The 20,900-nt window shown below is 46.5% G+C and overlaps 1 long non-coding RNA gene across 1 annotated transcript; it reads right to left on the bottom strand.

Annotated features, from left to right (window-relative positions):
• Positions 1 to 4,367: 4,367 nt before the first annotated feature.
• Positions 4,368 to 5,346, bottom strand: LOC147991530 (uncharacterized). Its single transcript, XR_015613936.1, has 2 exons — positions 5,172 to 5,346; positions 4,368 to 4,567 (listed from the first exon to the last, which is right to left on the bottom strand). It is a non-coding gene; the product is annotated as an uncharacterized LOC147991530 (long non-coding RNA).
• Between the last annotated feature and the right edge of the window lie 15,554 nt (positions 5,347 to 20,900).

Here is a 20,900-nt window from a genome sequence, read left to right as displayed (position 1 = left end):
TTCTGTCTTGACTGTAAGAGTACGCATCTTGCTGTGCTAGAGCCGTCTGAAGAAGTTCTCGCACCCTTCGTGTTTCGATTGCTGTCAGAGAATCGCCTTCCATCGGGAGAGCTGCCAAACGAGCCGACGCAGCAATGAGATTCTCCAAAGGATTGGAAAAGTGTCCCGGTGGTATTGGTGTATAATTTGGCGGAGCGGTATTCGTACGAGGCGGCTCCATGGCCCGTGGCTGAACCGGTGCTCCGGGTGTCGTGATCTGATTTGCCTCTGGCGGGTTACTTGGGCCAGCCCCAGGTGTGTGGGAAAGGTTCCTGGGATCGAATGTCAGAGCTAGATGTGACTGAGTTTTCTGGTGCCTTCTCCTCATGACCTCGTTTGACGTGTTTAGATCCACCGAGAGCCGGAAAGTCTCCGCTTGAAGTTGCTGAGCACGGGCGTCCAAAGCCGCCCGCTCTGCGGCCATCCCGACCTCTTCTACCGCTAAATTTTCCTTGGCCCGTGCCATCTCTTCATGTATCTGTGCCACCTCCGCGTCATGCCGGGCCTTATCCGCCGGTTCCACCACAGCAGTCAATAGAGCCGTCAACTTATTCATGTGGTCCATTAGCATCTGAGCCGGGGCACGCGGGATCTCCTGACCCGGCCGCTGCTGACCTGGTGGTTGTTGCTGCTGCAGCCATGGAGTACTGCCTAGGTTGAGTGCCAGCCATGAAGACTCCGGCTCGATTCAGCGGCTCAAAGGGGTCCGAAATACTGCTGCCATTGGAACAGCCCCCGAGCATGCCATCTTGCAGTTGGTACAAAGAATCTACCTCGCCTGTTTATGACGTAGCGTCAGAACAGACGGCCGTCTCATCGCCATCCGTTGATCCTTCAGAGTATCCACCTCCATGGACGCAACCCACGAAGGCATGCCTCACGGCGGGTTGAACCCGGTCGGATCTCGTGCGCTGAGCCATCTCGACGAGGTTGGTGTGGACATCCGACTCAGGGCCCAATTCGCCGATCTGGCCGATGAAGACATGAATTCCACTGAAGGGACCCGGTACCCGTACTCAATTGAGCCGGCCACGGGGCCCCAACCTTTGTCGTCGATGTAGAGTTTGCCGTGACGACTCTTGGTCATCCAGCCCACGGCGTATCCCTTGAGCCCTTCGAAGTTGCCCTTCAAGAACTCGAATCCACCGTGCGCTGGCCCCACGGTGGGCGCCAACTGTCGTGGAATTGTCACGGCAGATGTCCTAGCGAAAGGACTTAGTCGTAGGGCCATCGCAACTAGGAAGCTTAAAGGGGTTAATCAGGACAAAGGACACGAGAGGTTTTATACTAGTTCGGCCCCTTACGATGAAGGTAAAAGCCTACGTCTAGTTGTGTTTGGAATTGTTGTGGTTTCGAAGACCAGGGAACGAATATGCTTGTCCTGGCTTCGAGTTGTTGTCTCCTCACCTAAGCCGCCGTCGGGTCATCCCCTTATATACACGGGTTGACGCTTGGCGGCCTATAGAGTCCCGACCGGCTTATAAAACGTGTCCGGCTCGGTGAATTCTTTTACATGCCTTTCTTTACAAGTTTTTCCTTACAATGGCAGTTTACAATATTGGGCCTTAAGACGCCTCTGGGCTTAGGCCTTCTATAAGTCTTAATAAACTACCGCCTTGAATGTTACTGGGCTTCTTTTGTAACCCGCCATTGGGGCTGACCCGGCCCCTCCTGGGCGGGTCTTACCTGGTATCTATATTCCCAACAATATGACGCATGAGCTAGTAGGAACCATCAAGACAAGTTTGAATGTTACAACAGTTTCAGCAAGTGTAAAACAGCAACTTCAGCATAGCATATTTGCAAGCTTGGAACAGAGGTCATATGAAGCCTAAAATTATCAAACTTGGCATGTGGACAAAGTACTCTTAGCCTACTTCAAATCATGTAATTGGAGCACCTCCAAAAGAGACATAGTTTAATTAATAACAAGCTCACAACATGGCATCATGAAGTTAATAGAAAACGGTAACATCATTAGGCATATTCATGGCAATGAAAACATATGCTACAGGACATATATGAGGCATCAAATGGCATGGCATGATAGAGCTAACATGAACATCAAAACATGTCAACTAGGCATCTCCAAATTATGCATGGAATAGATGGTAGCATCAAACTAACATGGCATCACAATGTAACAATTACAGACTTAGAAAAAATCACCAATTATCAGCAGCAACATCAAGTAGCACACTTCACAAGCTTGTGCTAGTCACAACAAGGCACATAAAAATACATAGATTGCCCCTCTGTAAAGATGGCATGAAGATGCTCCTGAACCATGTTGACATGATGCTCAAAAGATGAACACACAAAATACTATAAAAAAGACAAATCAGCAAGTTATAACAATTTTCAGCAGTTAACAGCACATGGCACTCTTTCAACAATGATTAAGGCATCAAGATTAACATTAACATGCATGCAAATGACACTAGCATGTAGAGCATTCATAGACGAACAATTTGACATAACATGCACGCAAAACGGAGCAATATGCGTGAAGTTACGACATGATGAACATGCACACATGATGTTGGAATCTGGGGACTTGGCAGAAATTATACCCTCCGAAAAAGTCTACGCGGGACGAGGAGAAGCGGGACGGAGGGATCCGGGCATGGAGGCGACGTTTGGTTCGGCGAATCGGTGGATCTGGTCCACCTCCAGATCTGGCGACGGAGGAGGACGCCGGCGAGGCTCTCCAGCGAGGGGAGCGTGGGCGAGCTCCGGGAAGGGCGGCGGTGGCGTGGCGAGGCTCCGGTGGCGAGGCGCGGTGATGGCTCGGGCTGTCGGTGTGGGCGGCGAGCTGCGGGGCGGCGGCGTGAGCTGGCGGCCGCGCAAGGCGGAGGCGCGGGCGGCTCGGGCACCGGCACAAGGCGCGGCCCAGTTCGGCCCAGGGGCGGGCCGGCGATGGGCCCCGCGGGCCCACGTGGTGGAGACGGCGGCGGGGTGACATGGTGCCTTCCGATTCGTCGAGGGCGGCGGCACTGGACGCGTCTGATGCGGACGGGCGTGTCCGGCGGCGTGGAGGGAAGATGGAGGCTAGGGTTTGGACTACGAATTCGGACGGGGAGGACCTATATATAGGTAGAGGGAGCTAGAAGAGGCCAAATGAGGTGCGGTTTTCGCCCACACGATCGTGATCCAACGACGCGGAGCATGGACGGGGTTTAGATTGGCTAGTGGGCTGTTATGAAGGGGTGCTGGGCTGCAAAGAGAAGGAGGGGTTTCGGTTAACGCGATTAACCGTTGGGGCATCACACGACCTCCAAATGGAACGAAATTTGACAGGCGGTCTACCGGTGATATACCAAGGCCACTCGACAAGTCTCGGCCCATGCCGAGAATGCTTTTCTCCCGCTCACGAATCGAGAACTGGAAGGTGCAAAGGGTGCATGTGAGAGTGTCGGATGTCGAAACGGACAATGGAGAAAGTGACCGGATGCAAGTTTTGAAAAATATGATGATGCAATGCACATGATGACATGGCAAAATGCAACACGCAAGCAAATGTCATGGCAACAACAATGAATAACTGGAAGACACCTGGCGCATCGGACTCGGGGCGTTACAGAGAGATACATAAAATCATGAGAGAGATACTTTCCTTTTCTCTAGAGGGCTAAAAATGAAATTATGAGGAATTATAAGAAATGCAACCGAGGCAGTATTCACCAACTGTTAGGTAGTTCAAAGAACACCAGAAGTAAAATTTACATCCAAGTCCATAGACCACTTAGCGACGACTACAAGCACTGGAGCTAGCCAAAAGGCGCGTCGTCGTCATCACCCATACTTCGTCGGAGAAGTGCAAACATTGTTGTGGTAGATAGCCAGGAACAAAAATACGATGCAGCTTGTTAGTTTCCAGCTGAATATGTTTGATGGACCATTGGTATGCGCTTATTTTGTGTGCAAGAACAATGAATCTATTTGGTCCCAATTGCCTATAAGCCATAATATGTTTTCCAGCTGTCCTAACTCTTGGTATCAAAGATGATTCTTTTCTACAGAATTAATCAAGTCCATACATCAAGGTCTGTAGAAGGTATGGTTAAGTTTAAAAGATTCGACACTATCTGGTGTGTAGTTCCAGATTTAGAGGAAAAAACGTTCTGGTTGAAATCATAGTATTAATTATACTTCAGTGGTAGATTTAATTTTAATTTTGCCCAAAAATCGTCCCAATACGATGAGTGTAATGCATGTGTATGTGAGCATCTATGTTAAAAAAGGCCATGATACGGGTTCAAGTACAAAGAGTAGGAAAATAAAAAAGTGGGATTTAAATTATTCCAGCTAGGAAAAAAAATTCATAATGCTCCCAAGTGGATCTTTATTTCCAAACATTATTCTTGGTCATTTTCTTGCTACAATTATCTGATGCATTCGCAGTGACCACCACGGCAAGTCCCACCTCCATAACCATCTTTGTTGCAGATATCATTACAAAATGAAGGATCCGTACATGGAGTGTAGGGTTCACGGTGCCCCTCGACACCAATGTTAGCTTCCTTTCCTAAAACAATAAAAAATAAAAGGTGCCATCAGAAACTTTTGTTGTTTGTATTTAAACTAGGATTCTGTGAAATCAATGTACTATGCAAATAGTAGGACAGTTGTGGAGTGCTAATACAAACACAGGAAGAACATCTACTGGCTTGTATATAATTATTTTGTACTATGGAAACCATACGTACCACGACATAACTGTAATGGTGATCATAAAATCACAAGGAAAACACCTCTTTCATTCCATGCCATTGTTAAATAACACTAGATTTAAAGTACTATGAGGCGTGATAACTTTCAAATAAGGCGACGAGCACGACGCACAAGTTTGCACTACGAGGAAAAATAGTTATATATCTATTTTTGCGAGTATGAGGGAAAAGATACTTGCCTATCATAACTAAACACCTCACTCTATTAGGCATGGTTGAAAAACTTTTCTCTTGCAAAAATACTTCCATATATTAACTTGAATGATCAAACTTCATAAGAAACATTCATATCATTGGCAACAGAGAATGATGCAATAGGATCAATTTTTTTATCTAGCTCCAGGAAACCACAAATTCATATATACTACAATTGATAAGCTCTGGTAAATAGAAATGTACCTATCTTCCTTCCTGACGCTTCACTCGACAATAAAGTGGTTGAAACCGTCAAAAGTGCCATCAAGCACAGAACACCAGTGTTGATCCGGATTAGAGCCATAACGAAATTGTTTAGTGTTCTCTTCTCCTATGTCCTTTTGGTTGTGGACTTGTACTACTTTGCTGGTTCCTTCTGCTATTTATATAGAGGCATGGCTGATTCTTGGAGTATCAATGCTTGCCGTTTTATTCATTCCTGCTTTGGCTTGTTTCCTTTTTACAATTCACCGTAATTAATAAGGATCCTCAGATGATACGCACATCATGGAATATCCTGTAGGTATCGATTGACAGACTACAAATATATCCATAAGGAGTTTATTAGTATTCCATATACACAATTAGGGCATTTATTGCCTCCTAAAAATAACCATATGAAATTAATTAGTTTTTCATAATAACATTGTGACATTTTATTGGCTCCCAATATTATTTACAGACGGAATTAATTAGTAATACTCCATACCAAGATTATGGCATTTATTCGCTCCAAAATTACAAGAGAAATTAATTAGTAGTATTTCGTAACAAGATACATAGTGTATACGAAAATGTGTCATCTTGATAGTTTGGTATTAGTTTATGTATTTGGCACCTATGATTTCTGAACAACACACAGTGCGTTGCACGTACGGTCTGGCTAGTGCATAGTCACCTGATATTTGACTGAATTTGTTATTTTGATTTTTCTAGTCAACTATGCAGGTTTCAGTTGGGGCGGTGGCACGCTTTTTTTCCCGCTGGCGGGGGGGGGGGGGGGGCGGTGGCGCATTTCATTACTCAAGCTATAAAAGTTTTACAGTCATCGGTAATCATAATGCTAATCTCCTTGGGAGCGAGCATGTGTAAGCCAAGAAGCTGTGTGCTGCTATCCGCGACCAATTGCCGCCATTACATGCCCAGCTTTATTCTACCCATGACTAATAATATTATGGATTTCAGTGTTGCATTCGTTGAGCAGATGCACTATCTCTGCAACTTGGTGCATATTTTTGGATCGATCACCCGGCCCAACTTTTACAAAGGTGATGATCTTGGCACAGTCTGTCCCAACCTGAAACAGGGCTTGACACCAATGCAGAGTTAGACGGAGACCTATCCCTTGGTGACTGAGGCAACCTGAATTACTTGAAAACCACCTCTTGGAAAATGACGATAGTATCTCGGAGCAAGCTTTCACTCCAGTTTTGCTCAAGAGCGGCTGGACAGGGCGTTGTGGGCCATTATTCACAAGTACCATGTACACACAGATCACCGGCCAATTGTCCTTCACTGGAAATTGCCCGTGCATTGCAACAGGCGATAGTGTATTATTTAAATATCAAAAACTAGGACACATATGCAATTTCAAAATTCCAAACACATATATGTAATTTTTTGAAGGAACATGTACACATGTATATAGTTTTGTTATACTAGGACAATGCCCACGCGCTGCTACCGTAGATCTCAAAAAATGCCTCAAGCACGTTATAGCAAGCACTAAAGTTTCACTTCCCACATCCCACCTATTTATCAACCACTGTGATTCAGACTTCAATTTTTAAGATCAAATGGGAAGGTCAAATTTAAGCTCCTAACGACGAGAAGCGAATGATATGGTGCAATATGATAGATCCACATGCATATTCCATTGTCGACTTCTCTTGTACCATTTTCTTCTTCACCAACAATACTTGCATCTCTACTTTCACTACTTGTCGACTTCTCTTGTACCATTTTCCTCTTCACCAATATATCTGCTATTAAACCCCTACTGTAACACTTTTTTTATTAATATAAGAGTGGTGTTACAAGTCGATGTACAATGTGAATATGGCTATGTGTATGCCTATGATAGATTTACAAATAATCTAGCTAAGTTTGCATCCCTTCCTTCAGGCTTGGTTTTGCTTTCCTCATGACTGTGCTAAAGTGTTCCTTGAAACATGCATTGTAATATTCTAAGCTCTCTGTCTTATGGTAAAAATAATGATGTTTCTGTGCTTCCAGATGGACCAGCATCCAGCAATCAAGCATGCTCTGAATGGTTGTATGTTTGTTCCAGTTTTTTGCTTTATCTAGCATTTCGTTGATGCTATGGTCATTGTTCCATTCAATCCGAATAAACATCCAGAAATTGTGGCTAAAGTCACATGGGAAAAATAGATGCTTTAGGTGTTATTTTGGCTCATCATCACAGAGGACACATTTGCTTGATTCAATATAGAAGTGTTTCCTCGCTAGCAAGTCTCTGGTATTTAGCCTATCAAGTAGCAGTAACCAGAAGAGTTTTTTCGCTAAGCTTCTAGATTTCCAAATCCATTGGAATGGTTAAGGGGTATCTGGTGGGTTTCCAATAAATTCTAGATAAATCCTTTTGGTGGAATACCTTGTAGATGACCAGTAGAAGTGCCAATTGTCTCTGTTGTTGTTGCTTGCAATACTGATCATGTTCCTCAAAGATATGCTTTGTTGTACGGCAATAGTTGACATGGGTAGATGAAACATTTCATATGGACCTTCCGTAGCTATATCATGTGTAGCAGCAAATGTTATATCCTTGTTTTTAGCATATGAAAATAGTTGGGGGAATTTATTCTCAATATTATCATCCTCCCATTTATCATACCATAACCTGAAAGTAGATCCATCACCAACTTTGCAAAGTTACATGCTTTTGAAATCATTTAGAACAGAGCAGCACTCTCTCCACCCATGATCCAATTTTTGTTGGATAAGTTCGTAGCTCACCATTGTTGTAGTATGAGTTCCATAATATTTGCACCCATGTTATGCCATGCTTATTAAAGAACTTGTGTATGAACTTTGTCAGACATGCTCTATTCTGAGTTCTGAGGTCTAGTACTCTAGGCCACCAGCTTTTTGATTAAACATACCTTCTCCCATTTGGCCAGACATTTGCCATGTTTGTTGATATTCTTCCAATACCATAAGAAGCACCTGCCAGATTTTTCAAAATGATCTAGGATGGTAAAGGAAACTCTGATGTTGCACATTGCAAAAATGGGCAATGCATTGACCATGGCTTTAAGATGGACTAATCTTCCTGCATATGACATTATAGGTGCTATACCAGGTAGCCTGACATCTAATCTTGACACCATGGGCATCAAATCATCAATTTTTGGTCTTGTGGAGCCCATTGGTAAACCAAGATATGTGAAATGCATGCTTTATTTTTTACATCCAAGTATGTTGGCAAGTTGCAGAGCTCTTTCATCTTTTATGTTGATTGGTACAAGGGAGGAATTACTATAGTTTACCTTAAGCCCGGTGAATTTACGGGAGATTTTATATATGTGTACCAAGTGACTGAGTTGTTGATGATCAGCTGGCATGATGATCAATGTGTCATATGCATACTATATGATGGGGTAGTTCATACAACCATGGTTCTTAATAGGAGTAGACAGGTGACCTTCTTGCCATGATTTATTAAATAAACTTGTAGAAGCTCAGCATGAATGACATATAGTAGAGGGGACAATGGGTCTCCATGTATGACTCCTATTTTGCATTTTTTAATCTTACCAGGCACTCCATTGAGAATAACAAATGCAGATGCCGTTATGAGTACACTACAAAAAAAAGACACATCCGTGACATTTTGGGCCGAACGAATTTTTTTCCTGTCATACATATGACACTTCTATGACGATACTTCTATGACAATAATTGTGACAAAACCCGGTATCATCATAGATGTGGTGGGCTCCTACTTCTATGACGGAAAATGGGCTTTTCGTCCTGGGCGGGCCGGAGACGCAGCTGCATGACATTCTTTGGGCCGTCCATGACGGAAAAAACCGTGGTAGAAGTGAGGGGAGGAAAATTTCGGGGAATTCCCGGTTACGGTGGGAGGTCGGGGGCCGAGCGATGCGCGTTTCTCTCGTACACGTACGCGCGTGTGTGCGAGGCGTTGGCTCTAACTGAACCCGAGCGAGGCGTTGGGCTCTAACTGAACCCGAGAGATTGCACTGCAGGCTACACGTTACTGAACCCGAGCGATCGATCGATGGCTGTTAACTGAACCCGATCGAGCGATTCCTTCGCTACTGCTGCTAACTGAAGTCGATCGATGCTGCCTCTGGATGAACAGTGAGCGTTGTGGGGGGGCTTGGATGAACAGTTCCCGGTGGGGGTGGATGAACAGGACCCCGTGGTATTGCCTCTGGATGAACAGGACCCCGATCGATCGAGCCGGTTGGGGCTGGATGAACAGGACCCCGTGGAGGGCTGGATGAACAGTAGACGGTGGAGGGCAGGATGAACAGTAGACGGTGGAGGGCAGGATGAACAGTAGCCCATGGAGGGGTGGTTGAACAGGTGCCCGTGGAGAGGGCTAGTCGAACAGTAGCCGGTGGAGTAGCGCGCGGTGGAGGCTGGATGAATAGGAGCCCGTGGATGAACAGTCGCAGGTGGAGGCTGGAGGAGGTCGACGGTGGATGAACAGTAGCTCGTGGAGGCTGGAGGGGGGTCGACGGTGGAGATGAACAGTATCCCATGGAGTCCCGTTTTGCGGTACGCCACACTCCTCCCGATGAACAGGACCCCCATTTCGACCGTAGCACTCCAACACAAGTCCGTTTCCTCCGTTTTGCGGTATGCCACACCCCTCCCGATCAATAGGACCCCGTTTCGACCGTAGGAGGTCCGTTTCCTCTGTTTTGCGGTACGCTAGACCCCTCCCGATCAATAGGATCCCGTTTCGAACGTGGTCGGTCAAACACAAGGCCGTTTCCTCCGTTCTGCGGTATGCCAGGCCTCGTTTCCGTCGCCTATTCCGTCCAAGCCCTCCCGATGAACACGACGCATTCCGTTGCCTCCCCATGAACATGACGCATTCCGTTGCCTCCCCATGAACACGACGCATTTCGTTGCCTCCCCATGAACACGACGACATTGTTTCTCCGTTCCAACCCAGCCATGTACACGAGCCCTGGCCGTACGTATGTGCGAGTAGGCGTTCGAGACCCCGCCCGTATGTACACATGCGTGGCCGTATTTTCTTTCTTGCACCTTGGCCGCTGTACGTACGTGTACATGCTACGTGCGCGCCTCTACTACGACACGTGCGCGCCTCTACATCGACCAGTATATATGTACGTACATGTTCGCGACCAAAATGACAACGCTACATACGCTTCGACCAGGTGGGTCCCGACTGTCAGGCACTTCCTTGCGTGCGAAGATGTAGCAGGTGGGTGCCAGCAGTCAGGGGCAAATGTTTTTTTCGCGAAATACGGTGGCCCGTCCGGTGGGTCCCCGCTGTTAGGTGGAGGAATAATTATTTTGCGCGTAATAAGGAGCACTTCCTTGCTGCGGCCGTGGACCCAGCTGCCAGCGTCTCCACGCATAGTACTCTTCCGATGGAAGTCGGTCGTTGACCACATTGACCACGCCGCACCGAGAGCACCACGGCAGTGGACGAAGGTGAGGCCTAGGAAGGGGACAACGCGGAGCCGGGGAAGAAGCGGCAGTGGATGCCCACGCATACAGGAGAACGAGGGTTCACTGGTTCGCTGTGGTGTGAGGCTGCCGTCGCCGCAGAATAACAGGGGGTGTGGGTGAGTAGAGGGATGGCCTAGCCAGCGGTGGGAGTAGTAGGGGGCGGTGAGGCCTCCGCCGCATCGCAGCCGGCCATGGGAGGCAGGAGCATGAGGCACGACCGGCGCTGGTTTGGGCGGCTGGAGCAAGAAGACCAGAGGTTGAAGAAGCACTACGGCTGTTGGATGGACATCGTACGGTCACTGGAGCTAGAATCGTGCATATTGACTAAGTTGACAAAGCCCTCCGTCCTCGTCAACTTAGTAGGCCCGCAAGTCAGCCTCTCACCAAGGTGGGTCCCAGCTAGCAGGGGGTATTCATTTTTTTGTGCGTAATAAGGATGCACTTCCGGTGGGTCTGAGCTGACAGCAGGGAGAACGTTTTTTTGCGAAATACGGTGGCCCGTCGGGTGGGTCCCAGCAGTCAGGGGCAAACGTTTTTTTCACGATATACTGGTGGGCGTCCGGTGGGTCCCTGCTGTCAGGTGGAGGAATAATTATTTTCCGCGTAATAAGGAGGCACTTCCTTGCGGCTGTCGTGGACCCAGCTGTCAGCCTCTCCACGTACAGTATTCTTCCGATGGAATTCGGTCGTTGACCACATTGACCACGCCGCGCCGAGAGCACCACGACGGTGGATGACGGCGAGGCCTAGGAAGGGGACGACGCAGAGCCGGGGAAGACGCGGCAGTGGATGCCCAGGCGGAGAGGAGTACGAGGGTTCACTGGTTCGGCTACGCTGCCGTCGCCGCAGAATAACATGTGGTGTGGGTGAGTGAAGTGGAGGGATGGCCTGGCCAGCGGTGGGAGTAGTATGGGGGCGGTGAGGCCTCTGTGGCAGCACAGCCGGCCACGGGATGCGGGAGCAGGCGGCACGACCGGCGCTGCTTTAGGCGGCTGGAGCAAGAAGACCAGAGGTTGAAGAAGCACTACGGCCGTTGGATGGACATCGTATGGTCAGTCGAGCTAGAATCGTGCATATTGACTAAGTTGACAAAGCCCTTCGTCCCCGTCAACTTAGTAGGCCCACTATACTGGGTCCCAGCTAGCAGGGGAGTATTCATTTTTTGTGCATAATAAGGAGGCACTTCCTTGCGTGCAAAGATATAGCTGGTGGGTCCAAGCTGTCAGCGGCGGTAACGTTTTTTTCGCGAAATACAGAGGCCGTTTCGGTGGGTCCCAGATGTTAGGTGGAGGAAATCATTATTTTGCGCGTAATAAGGAGGCATTTCCTTGTGTGCGGCCGTGGACCCAGCTGTCAGCCTCTCCACGTACAGTCCACTTCAGATGCATGTCAGTCGTTGACCATGCTGACCACGCCATGCCGAGAGCACCATGGCGGTGGACGACGGTGAGGCCTAGGAAGGGAACGACATGGAGGCAGGGAAAACTCGGTCATTGTTTTTGTTTCCCACGCGGAGGGGAGTACGACTGTACGAGGGTTTACTGGTTCGTCTGCCGTCGCCGGAGAGTAACAGCAGCTGTGGGTGAGTAGAGGGATGGCTAGGCCAGCGCTGGGAGTATGGTGGGCGGTGAGGCCTGCGCGGCAGCATAGCCGGCCGCGGGGAGGAGGGAGCAGGCAGTCCCACCGGCGCTTGTTTGAGCGGCTGGAGCAGGAAGAGCAGAGATTGAAGAAGCACGACGGCCGTTGGATGGACATCCAAGAGTATACAGGCCATCTGTCGAAAGCCTCAAATCTGTGGAAAACAACATACAGCCCATCTGCCATTATTTCAAATAATTTACAACCCATTTTCTAATTCTTACGGGTTTTATGGAGCCCATATTCTTTATGTTAGCATTACAGCCCATATTGTGGCCACGGTTAAAAAATTATACGAAATTTTGCATATGTCGGTGCGGTCTGAACTGTTTTTAATCCCGAAATTTCGAGTCACATTCAGACTGATTTTAAAAATAAATGTATATCAATATAAAATCCAATAAATTGTCCATGCATAAAAATCAATGCAATTTAAAATCTCGAAATGAAAAAAGATATTTGAAAATAATTGCTGGTTTGATGTGTTTTAAAAATGTACAGCCCATTTCTCATTACTGATAGGCCATTTTCTCGGCCAGCCGAATGAAGCTCTCCTCATCTTGAAAGATTTGCAGCCCAACAGGCCTGATAAAGCGACTTACTTGACAAATCACAAAAGAACTGAGCTAGCCATTTTCAGAAATAAAAAAAACTACTAGGCTGGTCTGTGGAAAACATAAAAGAAAAGGCTGTCTAGACAGGCCAGAGTGTCCCGCACAGCCCAGTTGACACCCTGCTTCCATCTCAAAAACAAATTTGATAAATGCAACTCCAATTATGGCAATTCATAAAAATGTCACTGCAATTTCCAAACTTTGAAAAATGCCACTGCAATTTTTGCAAACTTTGAAAAACGCCGCTGCAGTTTGTAAACTTTGAAAAACGCCACTCCAGACTTCGAAAAATGCCACTAGAAATGGCATTTTTCAAAGTTTGGAAATTGCAGTGGCATTTCTCGGATACACCAGATTTGGAGTGGCATTTATCAAATTAATCCAAAACAAAAATAACTGGGCGAGCTGCTGGGTCCCTGGTGTCAGCCGCTCGTTGTGCAATTCTCTCGTTTATTGACTACGTTGACAATGGCATGGGACCCAGATGTCAGAAATCCACTAGGAGGAGCCATTTTTTTATTGGCTTGAAATAAGGAGGCACTTGCTTGCGTACTGCCATGACCTTGGTGGGTCACTGCTGTCGTCCTCTCCATGTACAATCATCTCCTGATTCTGTACGCGTCAACTTGCTAGGCCCACAAGTCAGCCTCTAAACCGTGGAGGACAAATACAACCCATTAAAAATAAAACAGTCCATTCCATACATTCAAACGGAAAGTTCAACATTCAGACCAAAGTAACAGGTCTGATCCACATATAGAGTATTGAACTTCCACGTTGACAACCATCATAGCCAAGTTAACTATCTACTCCCACTAACACTCTAGTAACGTACAAGTACTAACTTACTCTTAGCTAACTAGACGATGCCGGCCGCCATCTGCTGTCCATGCTAAACGCCGGCACCGGCGTCCTCTGCCTCGCCTCGGACTTGCCAGAGGTGCGATAGGGCGCGTTGCTCGCGCGTGTTGGCCCTTTCCATGCCAGCGTGGTCCACCGAAGCTTCGGCTTCCAAGCGGGAAACCCACTTGACGAGCTGGTAGTAAAAATCGGCGTCGTGAACGTGTGTGTGCCTGACAGCCTCTAGGGCTATTTGCCGGGCGCCAGCCTCCACGTAGTCGGCCCAGTTGCGGGCGCTCTGCTCGCGACTCAGAGCGTCGGTGCGCTGCTGCTCCATGTCCCGCTGGCGGCGCAAATCGGCGATACGCTGCTCCTCCGCCAGGCGGTCGCGCTCCAACAACTCCTGCTCCTCCGCCATGCGGTCGCGCTCCAACAACTCCTCGATCTCTGCATTGCCATCTAAAGACAAATAGAATGCCTCCTCCCTCCGTCTGCCTTGCGGTGAAAACCCGAACACTAGTTCCGGCGGTGACCGCCTCCGGCATCGCCTACCGCGGACGGGCGGGGGCATGGCGGACGTGGCGAGCGACGTCGGGCCGGTCGGGGCTTATGAGGATATGGCGAGTTGGGTCACGGTGGCACCTGAGAAGGTCGGGAAACAATACTTATAGGCGGAAGGTAGCGCGACGGTCATCGAAATTAAATGCATAATGGCTTAGCGCGCCACCTTGCCGTGGAAAACTAGAGAAACTAAAATTATGACTGTGTCGTCCCGTCCCGCCGGATCGCACGTCGGCATGGCGGTCAAACGAGTGCACTCGAATCATCTCCCTCCTTGTCAATAATGATTCCACAGATTTAAAGCGTATCTTTATTCGCATCAGTTAGCTGCCTTAATTACGGTCGGCTGCATGCAGGCACTCAGAATCGCTCGCAGGCAGTACGCGAAGCAGCATGCAATGAGTCGCAGCCGAGGGCACGCATGCAGCCACTTAAATCGCTGGTATTAATTAGGCTTAAACTTCTGCATGCCGTTAATTATTGCCATGCCTTGGTCTTGTTGCTTTGCTCACGGGACTAATAAATCCCGGACGGAGGGAGTACCTTGGTTGGTGAGAGGTTTGAATTAAGCCTGCAAACCGGAAAGGAGGTACTCCCTCCGTTTTTATTTAGTTTGCATATTAGCTTTGGTCAAAGTCAAGCTTTACAAACTTTGACCAAGTTTATATACAAAAATATTAAGATATACAATAACAAATCAACAACAAAAATATTAATATATACGATAACAGATCATATACAAATATGTAGCTCCAAAAGCAAAGATCTAGAAAAAACATCCGTTCTTCCTACTAACATGGATGCTTCTCTTGGCCAACATTTAGTACAGACTGAAAGACAAATTTGTTTGTGAAGTCTACAATTCCTCTTGCAAATGTAAGTGGTTTCACCAACAGCTGGAACCATGAGAATGAACCACACATGATGGAGGAACATCCACTGCAATATGATTTGGTCTTCTCTCGATCACACCGCAAGACTATTTTTGAAATACAAACTTTAACTTAGGAAAAATGATGCCCATTGTATAATCAGACCAAAGCAATGAAGCACCTAGTGTTGTCCAATAAATAGTACAGTACTACTTTTCTACAGTCCATGAAGTGACTATCCAATCTTTCTGTGTCTATTTTCAAATGGCACTACATGTAGTGACTATACTATTCTCTTGTGCAATTCAACCAAAATTGCGAACACTTTGTTTGTTTGCCAAATAGCAACGGGCAGACAACTCTGTCTGCACAAATATCAAGCAGCTAGTAAACATATACCACACCTTGTATTTTCGGTTTAAACATGTCTCTTCCGCTTAGCATCTGTCATGTTCTGCACTGGACAATCTGATACAGTTATGTTTTGCCCTGGACAATTTCATACTGAATTGATTTGCTGGTTCAGAGCAGAAACATAGCGCCTATTCTTCATAAGACCAAGGATATCCATGTTCACAGTGATGGAAGAGGTGAAATCAATACAATCGAAATTGAGCATCCAATCATTGAATCCTGTCCTGCACCTCCAATGTAGGTCCACCCTGCCAATAAATTCACATGCAAACCCCACTAGTATTACTATCTAATGACAGTACAAAAAGAGTAGCAAGATAGTAGAAAACCATGTACCTTCGTAATGAACAGCTCATAGTGCCACCAATTGGATATGAAGGTTTGGAAAAAACATGCTCCTAATGTTGAACCAGTTGGACTTTTTGTGCAGTTCCACTAAAATCGAGCATCCCTATTTGCATAGGTATTGAAAGTGTGATTACTCTAAAAGTGGCACTAGTTGAAGCATAGACTCACAAATATAAGCATTCCAATTTCATAATGGGAAAAGGTAGCAAGACTGTTTCTAACCACCTGTTTGAAGGAATAAATAAAGCAACAACGGCTGATGTCAAGAAGGCATACATAGTTTTTTCTGAAAAACTAAGCCATTCCTGACCTTTCCTCTTCTTTTAAGAAAATTTTGTGCAGTTCTACTAAAATAAAATGCCATCACCGCCTTGACAATTCAGTGACACTGTACAAAAGGAAATGACTTAACGTTACATCATGATGTCAGGTATGTAGTCGACAGGCATTAGAGACAAACATACATATCTCCTCCGATAACATAATGGACATTAATTTTAACAAAGGTGTGACTAGCTTTACCGGGATAATTTGAGTGAACTCTACACCCTTTGTTCCTTAATATAAGATGTTTTCGTGGTTCAATTTAAAGTACCCAAACATATAGTATTTAGAAAAACAGGTAGTAGTTTTCTTGAGCACATATCTGGGAAAGCTTGCCACACTTTATTTATGTCCATACGCTAATGCAACATCATTCGAATACTACAAATATACACTAATCTAGTGGCTAGTGCAACAGTAGAGTAGTTAGTTTATTACATGGTACAGTACAATGGTTTTACTGAACAAATTTCAATAAACTCTAGCACTGGAAGGTTTCTATAAGAATTAACAATACAAAATGTAAAGGTAACAAGTTTCAGCATTGGTATACTAGCTCTGCATGAGCATTAAACCAAATACAAAAGTCTAAAGGTAACTAGCATTATTAACTAATGACAGTATACAAAAATTGCAAACCATGTACCTCCAAGGTAAATATCATTTCGAACTCGAGGGGGGGGGGCCTTAAAAATTGCTATCCCAATCTTGATAATCGATCAAACATAAAAACTTGATCGAACGAATCAAGAAAACAGCCGGAGGAGGAGGTGCCCACTCTTGACCTTTCCTCTTGTCTTCATAATTGTCTGTGCAGTTTAACCAAAATAAAATGACATCGGTGCCTTGGCATTTTGGTGACACTGTACAAAAAAATTAACTTATCTCATGAAAGTGAGGTATGTAATCTATAAGCATTAACAGTGCAAAAATCTGAAGGTAGTAACAAGTTTCATCGTTGGTATACTGGCTGCGCAACAGCATTAGAATGCCTTAGACTGCTGGCATTGCTTAAGTTTATCGGTGGCATTAGACTGAGAGCGGCATTAGTTAAATGTGGCATCACTTTAGCAGTAGCATTGCTTGACTTGACTACTGGCGTTATACTAACAGCAAAAAAAGTGGCAGTAAGAGCATGGGAGGCCCATTCGGACAGTGGGCGCACCAGTACGATGTACCTCCACGGACGCAGAGTGGTGAGGGAGGTATGGTTGCCCAGAGCAATGAATATCCAGGCAGCATATGTGGATTACGTCCCATTTTTGCTCTCTTTAGCCACCTTTTTCCTATGCGAGGACAACAAAACGATCGACCTGGTCATTCTCTATTGCGTTGTCATGCCTTTCTACCCTTCTTCAACCAAGAGACACGAGACTCGTTCCTTAGCTACTGATTTTCCCCTTTTCAACCTAGATGCGGGTTCGATGCCTACTCTCTTGGACAGTACAGTCTCCCTTCCTTTCCTTATTCAACCCAGACATGGATTAGTCTGCATGAAGTAGGGTTTCCTTTAATGGTGCAAATTATGGTTTTCGTCTGCGTGGCCAGCAGAGCAGAGGATAGGAAATTGGGAAGATGGTGGAGTGGAAAAAGATCCACATGCAACGACGTGGCAGATGGGGCAATAGAACAAGGTTATGGTTCGAAAAGAGGTACCATACCTAAGGGTCGGTGGGAAGTGGCTTCGCTCGTGGTCGTCGTCCTCCGCACACACTATGGTAGCGAGCTTGGGGACGGAGGCCATCCCGCGCGGGCGCTAGGTCTGAGAGGACGGCCTTGTCGTCAGTGTGTGACCTCGCTCGCCGACGACGAGTGCGTCAACGGTGCACGTCCTTTTCTTCCCCGGAGGATCTGTGACCACCGATGAGGAGGGAGAGAGGGGCCGTCTTTTTTAGATCTGGAGAGAGGGTGGTAGTGTGAGAAGCAAGTGGGCAGCCCTTAGCAAGAAAGCACTCAAGCTCCAGCCTATATATCTTTTTATACTACTAGTACTGGAGGTGGGGTAGTGGTAGAGTAGTTTATATTTTCTCTGCGTACAGTACTAGTTAGTCGTGCTTCAAAACTGATCGGCACGCCATTAAAAAAATAAAGGTCGATAACTAATGCGGCACCTCAGGCCAACGCGGCCAGATCTCATTTTGCACGAGAAATTACACACCATGTTTCGTTGAGATGTGGTCCCGTTCCAACATATCAGTGAGACGATGGCGAGTAGTAGGAGTATTTCCGAACGGACGTGTAGGACGGGGCGCCTCTTCGTGAACCGTGGCAAACTCGCAACCGTCCACCGACTCTTCGCCTTTCCCTCTTGATTTGGAACTGTTGTCGCACGCTCTTCCTCTCCCTCCTCCATTTTCCTTCAGCCCTTCACCCTTTCTTCTGCCATTGTTCGATCGTCTTCTCCATGGAGGGAACAGGCCGGAAACGACCCCGTTATTCTTGCCCCGATTTGAAAGATGACGTGGTGGAGGAACTAATTGATCAGTGCGACGTCATCACCTTGGCTAGCATGGCAGGTTCGTTCAAGCCCATTCTCGACTCAACTAATAACATCATTACAAAGAACCCAAGAGTCAAGGAGCGGTTTGATATCCCCTATCTTCTTCGCCGTGACCCTGATGATGACTAGAGCCGGCACGACAGAGGCCTCGCCCTGTGCAAATTGATGCCGCTTGATAATGATACTATGATGTTAAGATGCCATCGCTTGAGGGCAAGGCTTGGGCGGGCACAAATGGAGATTGGTTTGTTTACATTGGGTCCAACTGCGAGTGGGAACTTGTGAATGTGTACACTCGTCACCAGGTTCCACTTCCAAAAATCTTAGCACACTGCCCAGAGGTTGAGCACATCGGTAATGTGCGCATGTTCATATACGATCATGTTGACTGTATTCTACGGAAGATAGCAATTTGTCGAGTTCCCAACCGCTCTTGGAATTACAGCGACTATGATGTTGTTGCTATCTTCAACAAGCTTGTTGCCTTCCTTGATGGTTTCACTCAATGGACATTGCTCAAAAATCAGTTTATGTACACGGATGAGCACTGTGATGCAATTCAATACGAGCGCCTTGTGTTTGCCGCCACCACTCGTGGCACTGTTTTTGCATGGCATCCTCACAGTTTCGGTACGTTTGTCTTCCACCATAATTATAATTGTTTCATCCACATGCATGCGGGTTAGCAAGTTTCCCTTTACTAATTAACATTCTTCTTGTGTTTCCAAGGTCCTGTAAACATCCCACCACCTATACTTGAAAAATTTTATAACCAAGGGGGAGATGACGATGGTGATGATCACGAGCATGAGGACGAGCAGCGCCCATATACTCTGTGGCGCCTGGCAACTAATTCCGATGGATCACCTCTTCTTGTGTGTATACAGCCCACTGATGATGTTACTGGTAAGGAAGCACGTGTCTCCCATGGTCGCACTCTCCAGACCTATTCCAACACCTGTCGCATGGTATTCGGGATGGATACTAGTGTGCTAGCGCCAACTCCTTCTACCTGGTACAGAATTGATAGTCTTGGAGAAAACTCGCTCTTCCTTGGACAAAACTATCCGATGATGGTGAAAGGCGATCCAACTGTTGTTGACACATTTATGAGAAGCAACTGTGTATATACCTCGGACATTTGTGTGGTTCCCTACCCTGGTAGGGATATAGTAGGCCGCTTCAGCCTGGATGATCAGTCCTGCGTTGGTTTCCAGATCGACAATCGATGGCCCGTCCCAGAGAATCACTTGTGGTTCAAAGCAAGCGTTTCCAACGCCGAGGAATGGTTGTGTTGAAGTTCATTTCATTGCTTGTTATTTGCTGTGTGGTGAAAACTTTAGTATTTATAATGTATCCTCATTGTCGATGTGGGTTGATGACCTATTGTATGTAATAAAATGATACGCGTGTGATAAACTTACAAAATTTATGAATGGCTTTCGAGTCGCTTCTCTGAGTGAGTGGTGCGACGAGGCAAAAAAATATTTTCTGAATACATAATTGTACGTGCATTGCAACAGGTTATCGGATGAGGCCAATCAACAATAGTAGTACACTATTTGTACTAGCTTCAGATGCTTCGCGCATCGGGCGGTGTTTTTACTGTAGCCATATGTTAATGTGTTCGCTGTATGTAACAAGCACCTTGAATCCTCGATACTAGTACTATATAGTAGGAGTAAGTAGTAGGGAGTAGTAGGGTGGCATGGGCCAGAACAAGCATTCACGTCCAGGAGTACGGCACACGCCACCACCATGACATCCATCTGACACCATATTATTTCTTGGAGTCCGTGCTAGAGCAATCTCTTCAACCTCGTCGTTTCTCTAACTTCAGCCATCGCGCGGCAGGCGAGGTGGGGGTTTGCCGATAGTCGGTTTCCTTAACTGCGGTCCCACTTGTAATGCCAACTCCAACGCATGACCCCAAACACACCTCCGTTTTGCACGGACTCCAACGATAATTTTGACTAGAAAAGCAAGGCCAAAGAAAACAAGAACCACAAGAATACATTTTACTACTCCTATAAGTTGGATTAGTGCCTTCTCGATGCATTCATTATTGATCTGCGGAGGCTCGATCTTGCGTCTGTGCTAGCTAAAAGTGATAGAACATCTACTA

Source organism: Triticum urartu, chromosome 1A, assembly GCF_056163025.1.
Source record: "Triticum urartu cultivar PI428250 chromosome 1A, HENAU_Tu73, whole genome shotgun sequence".
Classification (NCBI taxonomy): Eukaryota; Viridiplantae; Streptophyta; class Magnoliopsida; order Poales; family Poaceae; genus Triticum; species Triticum urartu.
The sequence above is the reverse complement of the archived record's forward strand: the minus strand, read 5'-3'. Positions and strand labels throughout refer to the sequence as shown.